An 8,684-nucleotide genomic window follows, 5' to 3' on the forward strand; every position below is an offset into this window, starting at 1 on the left:
AAAAACAAAAAACAACAACAAAAAAATGGGGATATAGATAGTAATGTCTGTTATTGTGGTTGCAGTTTTACAGATTTATTCTTATATCAATATTGAACATTGTGTGCATATAAAGCAAATGCAACTACTATATGTCAATTTCGCCTTAATAATAGGAGTTGACAGACCTCGAGGTGAAACCCAGCATTCCAAAAGATAAGAACCATCTCTATTTAATAAAGACTTCACATCACCAATAGGCCACTAAGAGACAAATCTCATGGAATCCCTCTTAGAAAAGTCTTGGAGAGAAATTCTTTACTATCAACAGAAGACTTAGAAATCTCCATCTTCTGTTTCATGAATAAGCGTGAGCATGGGGAATGTCCATAGTTCACAGGATCAGCAAGATTAGCACGGCAGTATTAAGTCAAGATGGTTAAGAGTCTCACTTAGGCTACTACCTTAGTTAGTTTTCTTTGTTTGTTTAAAGATTTATTAATTTAATGTACATGAGTACATTGTCACTGTCTTCAGACATACCAGAAGAGAGAATCAGATCTCATTACAGATGGTTGTGAGCCACCATGTGGTTGCTGGGAATTGAACTCAGGACCTCTGGAAGAGCAATCAGTGCTCTTAACCACTGAGCCATCCCTCCAGCCCGGATTAAGAATTTTTAAGATCGCCGGGCAGTGGTGGCACACGCCTTTAATCCCAGCACTTGGGAGGCAGAAGCAGGCAAATTTCTGAGTTCGAGGCCAGCCTGGTCTACAGAGTGAGTTCCAGGACAGCCAGAGCTATACAGAGAAACCCTGTCTCGAAAAAAAAAAAAAGAAAAAGAATTTTAAGATCCTCTAGCCCCAGTGGTTCTAAACTTTGTGTGTCCTAAGACGACTGGAAAACACCAATATTTACATTAGTGTTCATAACAGTAGCAAAGTTAGTCATGCAGAAGCAAAGAAAATAATCTTATGGTTGGGGGTCACCACAACATGAGGATCTGTATTACAGGGTCACAGCATTGGGAAGGTTGAGAACCACTGCTTCATAGCCCATTCTTCTAAGTACAAATATGTAGATTTCATTTTTTAAAGCAGCCTTTTGTAGTCTTTTCCTATTCGACTTATCTTTAAAGAGTAATATATTCCATACTTTCCCTCTCTTCTCAGGTCTCACTTCAAACCATCAGCTCTCAAACTTTGCAATCTCCTAAGAAGATAATTAAGAATGAGTGAGTATTCCTGGTGCTGAAGGCAAGGCTCAGTGCTTAAGAGCACTTGTTTCTGCAGAGGACCTAGACTTGATTCCCAGCACCCACATGGAGCTTCGCAATCACCTGTAACTCCAGGTCCAGGACATCCAATGGCCTCTTCTGACCTCCGTGTGGGGAAGGAAGAGGGAAGTGGAGGGGTCGGGAGGTACCAGAGATTCACCCAAACTCAGAGGAAGTCCAGTGTATAAAACTGAAGAGAGGTAACTAGCCACATGGCAGACATAGAATAGTATAAATGCATTAATATAAGAACTAGTTGGGGGCAAGCGTAGCTCAAGGCCAGAAGCAGCCATAGAAATAAATCAGCCTCCGTGTCATTACTGAAGAGCTGGGGTGGACGTAGAAAGGCCCAACAGTTACAAAACCCTTTTCTCCCCAAGTTGCTTCTGATCACAGTGTTTAATCACAACAACAAAACCCTAACTGGGGCACCCTCCTTAACTTCAAAAGAAAAAAGTTGAGACCGAGTCTCATGTAGTCTAGGTTGACCTCAAACTTGCTATGTGGCCCAAAATGACCTTGAACCTGTGATCTTTCTGAGTCCATTCCCACAGGCTGGAATCACAGACATGTGCCAGTTTATGTAGTGCAAGGCTTTGTGCATTTCCAGGGTCCCTCCTTAATGTCCTCCTTGTGTGTCCTGTGGTTTGTTTTCTCCTCAGTCTCCTGCACTGGGAGCTGTGGGAAGACAGAGTTTTCTCAGCTTCCTCCCTGTGTCTAGCACATGGCTGGCGCTCAGCAAGCAATGGCCCCTATATTGCTCTTTATCTAGCTGTTTGCTCAGTGAATTCACAAACCTGCCTCTCTACCCCTGCCCTTGGCCAACTCTAGGTTTAGAGAACTCCTGTCCCCAGAGCTCAAGTGGACACACCCCACCCATAATCACCATCTCGAAGGCAGAATATTGCTACACAGCAGTTGAGATATTGACTCGGGGAAACAATAGGTTCTGAAGGTGCCTATGAGCTTCAGGTAACTTGCAAAGCCCACTGCGTTTCAAAAAGCACACGCCCTTTGGCTTGGCGACTGCATTTCTAGGAATGGGTATTACACAAAACACTGCTGGCCACAGTGTCAGCCCTGCTCCATCAGTCTGGTAGTGGGACGGAGCAGGCTGGGGCCTCCTCCTGGATATCAGTACTAACTTCCCTGTTTTGACAACTGAAAATTAACCAGGACATTGCCACATGTACCCTAGAGCAATACACATGTGTAAAGACTATCCTCCAAGATTATCCAGTGTAATAACTGGTGGGGGAACAGCCCTTCTGTCCAAGGACAGGCTATGCCATGTGGATGGTAACCCTTGGGTTCTCTGACCAATTAGAACAAACTGGAGGTTTGTCAGCAAAAAATAACACAATAGTCACTGGGCCATAACAAAGGTTTCAGCTGGATATATAAGAGGGGGCATTCAGCCTGCAGCTTTTATTTGTGCTGGTTTTGGGTTTTGAGACACAGCCTCACAATGTAACTCAGGGTAGTTTTGAAATTGCAGAAAAGCTCCCAACATGAGTGGCATGAGGCAACTCAGCTCAGCCAGTATGCAGCTTTTTTTTTTTTTTTAAGTTTTTCGAGACAGGGTCACTCTGTATAGCCCTGGCTATCCTGTCCTGGAACTCTCTCTGTAGATCAGGCTGCCCTTGAACTCAAGAGATCTGCCTACAGGCCTCTGCCACCACCACTTTGCCAAAGTACAGTTCTTATTTTATTTATTTATTGGTCTTTCAAGACAGGGTATCTCCATCTAGCCCTGGGTATCCTGGAACTTTCTCTGTAGACTAGGCTGGACTCGAACTCTCTATGATCAGCCTGCCTCACCTCTCAAGTACTAGGAGGCCTGAGCCACCACCGCTGGTGTGTGCAATTTAACATACAGGTCAATAGATGACTGGGAGTGAACGTTCCCATTCATCAATTTGGATACTGAGGCTCAGAAATCACAGAAGGCACATAGGGACACAGCAGCCAGAGAATGATTCTCTTTCTCAGAAAAGGTTCAAAGAAGCGCAAACAGGCAGCAGCGCGCGCGGTAGTCTGAGAAATGTAGTCCGGTCGCTGGGCTGGAAGTGTGATCCGCTTAGGGAGCCCAAAGCTGGACACAAGACTCTGACAGCTAGGGAGGATCTCAGCTAAAAACTACTGGGAACAGAAGCAGAGGGGCAGAGCCTGGGGAGATGTTCTGTTCCCTAAGGGCAAGTCCCTAGAACCCTGTCTATTGTGGGCAACTTGCTGGTGACCTTCAAAGGGAGGGTGAAGGAGATAGGACCAGGCTTTAGGATGCCTGGGTTAGTTCTGGAACTAAACTAACCCAGGGCCAAAGTGTCAGAGTAAACGTTTAGGTTCTCAGTCCGTCGCTGGATTTCTTGCGTGTCCTCCCTACTTCAGTGCCTAAAACTCGGAGTGTAGCTCTTCTTCACCTGTACAGAAAACCACAGTTTTACTAAATTAGGTGAATGGGTTTTCTTTCGAAACAGGTCTCGTGTATTCCAGATTGGTCCCAAACTCAACCTTGAAGTTGGTGGGTGTGAATACTTGTACATGTGTGTGAGGGTGTATGTGAATGGGTAGCCTTTGTTTCCTGTAGGTGGTGTTCCTCAGGAGCCATCTACCTTGTTTTTGTGCTTTGTCCTGGAACTTGTCCAGTAAGCTAGGAACGTCGGACATAGAACACCAGGCATCCACCTATGTCTCTGCCACACTAGTCTTGGGATTGCAAGTATAGGCCACCACACCTGGCTTTTTCTTTTTTAACCTGGATCTGGGAATCAAACTCAAGTTTTCATGATTTTATTATGTGGTGGTTTGAATATGCTTGACCTGTGGGAAGAGACCCTGGTTGCCTTTGGACCAAGCTCCTTCAGCACCAGGTCTGCCTGGATGCTCCCACCCTTCCCACCATGATGATAATGGACAGAACCTCTGAACCCGTAAGCCAGCCCCAATGAAATGTTTGCCTTTATAAGAATTGCCTTGTTCATGGTGTCTCTTCGGAGCAATGAAACCCTAAGACACTTGGTGATCACTTTAGCAAATAAATCATTATGAAATAAAGGTAGAGATTGGTAAGAGTTGGCTTTATAGCCAGGCACAGTAGTGAAAGATTTTAATACAACACTCAGGAAGCAGGAACAGGTGGATCTTTGAGTTCAGGGACAGCCTGCTTTACACACAGAGTTCCAGGCAGGCCAAAATTACATGGTGGGACCCTGTCTCAAAAAGTTTCTTAAACAGATTTAAGTCCAGGGGTTAATAGAAAGGCACTCAGGGAGACCACACACCCAAGCCGAGTATCATATTTGAGTGTCTTAGCAGAAACCATATACACTTTTAGTAGCTTTTGAAATTATGCTGTCCAAAATTATTCTAAAGAACTTTTCTTCGTAAATGAAATCATAGAGTGGCTCCTGAGGTGCAAAGACCTCGTTTAGGATTACAGTCTAATAAGGAAAAACCACGGTCACAAAGTGGCACACGGAAAATAAGACATGGTTTTATTGTAAATAGAGTGGTCTTATAAGTTGCATGCTTCTGGCTGTTACATATTCTTAGGCCTCCAGCGTGCTTCACTGCTCTTTTAGTGTGTTTATTGGAATTAACTATATGGAAGGAATAGTCGTGTGGGTGAGCATCACAGCATTTTTTTTAAGTGAGCTGGGTCCTTGCCTCTGTCTCTGGGCTTCCATCCCCAGCTCAGGAAGAGGAAGCTGAAATAGGCGGAACAAGACCTGTGAAGGGACTGTCAGGGACTGCTCACTGAGGACTCATGGGAACTGACCTGAGAGACCACTGTTCCTGGACAGATGGTGGTTAACTGGCATATATCTCCCACTTTTAAAATTTTATTTTAATTTTTTATTTACTTTTATTTATATGAGTACACTGTGGCTGTTTTCAGACACAGTAGAAGAGGGCATCGGATCCCATTACAGATGGTTGTGAGCCACCATGTGGTTGCTGGGAATTGAACTCAGGACCTCTGGAAGAGCAGTCAGTGCTCTTAACAGCTGAGCCATCTCTCCAGCCCCATATCTCCCACTTTTGCTTTGCTGCTGACAAGTTCTTTGTTACCCAGGCTGATCAGTCATCCTCCTGCCTCATCCCCAGGAACAGCTGGAACCAAAGGTGTGGGCAATTGCCCCAGCTTATTTTGAAGTTTTACTTTGAAAAATTCTCTTTGGAAATAAGGCCCTCAAGGAGGCATTTTCTACGTCTTGAGAACAATCTACATACTTGCTGGGAACAGGAAAACCCCACTTGCCCTATGTATACTGTCCTCAGAGATACATAGTCTCCTCAATAGCCTCCCACCTACACACAATGGCCCCTAGCAAGACTCCCCTGGGAGCCAAACACTTGTTTCTTTTCATAGTTCTGATCCAACCATTCTACGGAAGCCATGAAAGAATTAAAGTTTCCCTTCTGAAAGTAGAGTTAAAATTATTTAGGGGTCCTTTTCTTTAATGTTTTCTCTCTTCCTGACAGTGCCTTTTCCTTTTCCTGCTTTGCTGTGCATTTATTCCCAGTGCCATCCTCGACAGAATCATTTTATATGTTCATGTGCACACGCTCCTTTGTATATGTAGATACAAGTTATAAGTGTACCGATGTGTACGTCTCACAAGACTTAGTAATGGATTCTAAAATAATAGGGACTCACTAAAGAAATGGGGCTGGAGAGGTAACTCAGGTGGTAGAATACTTGCCTGGCAGACACAAAGCTCTGGGTTCAATACCCGGCACCCTACAGACAGGGTATGATAGTATTTGTTAGCACTTGTGAGGCTGAGGGTAAAGGATCAGAAGTTCAAGGCTATCCTTGACAACATAGCAAGTTTGAGGCCTGTGTGAGCTCCATAGACCGTCTTTTGGACTAAGGGGTCGACAGGTATGCTGTTAATCTCAGTGCTTAGGAGGCAGAGGCAGGAAGAGCTTTGTGAGTTCTAGACCAGCCTGTTCTACATACTGAGTTCCAAAACAGCCAGGGTTACACAGAAGGACCCTGCCTCAAAACAAATAATAGCAAACTTTCAAGGTTTCTTCCATCACAAGTGTTCTACCCAATTCAAGAATGGATGAAATGGAGATTGGGTGACTTAGCAACTGAACTAGGTTACTACCCACAAGGCATGCTGTGGACCATCCTATAAAGCAAACACAGGTCGTGGTACCGCCCACTAGCCTCATACAGTGGTGTGTTATAGAGAATGTGGTTCTTCTCATGGGCTGAGCTGACTGACAGGCTTAGGACTGAGGTCTCTGGACAGGCATTTGGGACAAGGTAGTAAGTTCTCTTGCTGTTGGCTGCTGAAGGTGGTACCATGACGTCTTTCCCACATCTGGTAGGCTGCACAAGGAAGACTGGACCCATGCCAGCCACTGTGCTTTACCCATTTTGCAGCACAGCCCTAGTGTACAGAGCAGGGTGCACTGAGGCCAGAGCCTGACCACAATGCATGATGCTCTCCACAGCCCAAACTTCTCCAGAAGCCACCAGGCCCAACACTTCTGATGCTGCTAGTCGGTGCAACAACCCTGACCTGAATATCTTTGGACCACCTCTTTGTGTCCTGTGGACACCATGAGGACATTGCAAAAGGACCTTCATTGTACACAGGGCACACAGCAGAAAAGAGGGAAGACATGTCTCCTGCATTATAGATGTCATAACCTGGTGGCTTCTCTAACGGAAGCCTCTAACAGTTCAGTAAGATGTTGGTAAGAGATGGCTGCCTCCACAGGACCTGGTGAGGAATCAATCCCCATTTCCAGCTGAAGGTGGCTGCTAATGTCCCTTGAACTGAGTCCCATGACACCTTCCTCTTATAACTCCCCCCTCCCAAGACAGGGTTTCCCTGTGTGGCCCTGGCTGTCCTGGAACTCACTTTGATGACCAGACTGGTCTTCAACCCGAGAGATTTGCCTGTCTCTGCCTCCCAAGTGCTGGGATTAAAGTTGTGCAGCACCACACCCAGCTTTAAAGCTGTGCTCTGAGTTCGAGGGGCGTGGATTTGAGGGGTCCTGCGCAGTGCTTTCTGACGGGTGTTTATACTATGGGGCTTGTATAGCTGTCCCATGACTACTGTACAGTGATCACTCTCCAGCAGGCACCCCTCCTTCTAGCCATTCTAAAAGGAAAATGTGGGGCTTGTTCAGGAGTCAGTGGAGGATTGGGTGAGCTTGAAGTCCCCTTTGCAGATTCAGAGCAGCTCAGTAGGTCTCATGTTCCTGAAGAAGCTGGGGGTTGAGCACCTATTCCTGAGGTGGGGAACTGAGGCCCTGTCCTGTTCTCCAAGCCTCACTGGCCTGTAAAGTGAGCTACTGTGGTCAGTCCACACTAGTGCTTGGGGGAGTGGCTGAGCGATGACGTAGTAGTAGTAGCCCTGACACCTTGTTAGTAGTTACTGAAATCGTGAGTCAGCCTTTGAAGCTGTGGAGTTCTGGGATGTTCCATCCAGGTAGTATGTCTGTTACTCATGACTGAATACATGTTTTTTAAAAATCTGTCATGTGTGTGTGTGTGCAGGATGTGTGTACCACCATGTATATGTGGAGGCCAGAGGATGGCTTGTTGGTTATCTCCATGCACATGCTGATCTCAGGCAGCAGACACAGGTTCCCAGAGTTAGCAGCCAATGCCTTCCCTGCTGAGCCCTGTCCCGGCCCCAGGGTGTCGTTCTGATGTCTGCATTCTGTTGCTTGCTCTGCTTAGTCACTATCACACATGACCCAGGCTTGTTTGGTGTTTCTTCACTCTCATAATAAATGCCAGTCCTTGTCATGACCCCATGTGTGGTGTGGTTTTTACCTCCTGGACAGGCCTCAAGAGCTCTTGGAGAAACAGCAGAGACACCCAGACCCGCTCTGCCCATGAGCTGACAGAGCCATGCAGCCAACTCTAGGTTCATCTCCCTGCTGGTGCCATGGGGAGCAGACTAATGGGCATTTGCCATTTCTTGGGTTCTCATGAGGAGCCCATCCTCCCTCCTCACTGGGGCCCTTCCTTCTTCCTTCTTCCTTCTTCCTTCTTCCTTCTTCTTCTTCCTTCTTCCTTCTTCCTTCTTCCTGTTTGGAATTCTGTCTCTACCTCATGGCCTTGTCATCATTAGTGAGGAAACTTGAGTTTGGGGTGCTAGGTATGCACCATGGTGGCACTGCACCTGGTCCTATGAGGCGACCCTCAGTTTTATAACCCTCAAGACTCCACCTTTAGTCTTTTGTCCTTGTTTTCTCAGCCCCTTTGATCCCCTGTATGATCTTCTGAGGCATGATGGATACTGCCCAGGTGGCAGATCTGGCTTTGCCCATTACCAGCCTGCAGCTTCCTGAAAGCCAGTGATTCTCGGGCACAGCTGAAACCGCAGCAGAGTTTATTTTCTGTCACTGTGAGTCTCAACCAGCTGTCTAACGTTAAGTGGGGTGGGGCTGG

Source organism: Arvicanthis niloticus, chromosome 6 (genome assembly GCF_011762505.2).
Source record: "Arvicanthis niloticus isolate mArvNil1 chromosome 6, mArvNil1.pat.X, whole genome shotgun sequence".
Classification (NCBI taxonomy): Eukaryota; Metazoa; Chordata; class Mammalia; order Rodentia; family Muridae; genus Arvicanthis; species Arvicanthis niloticus.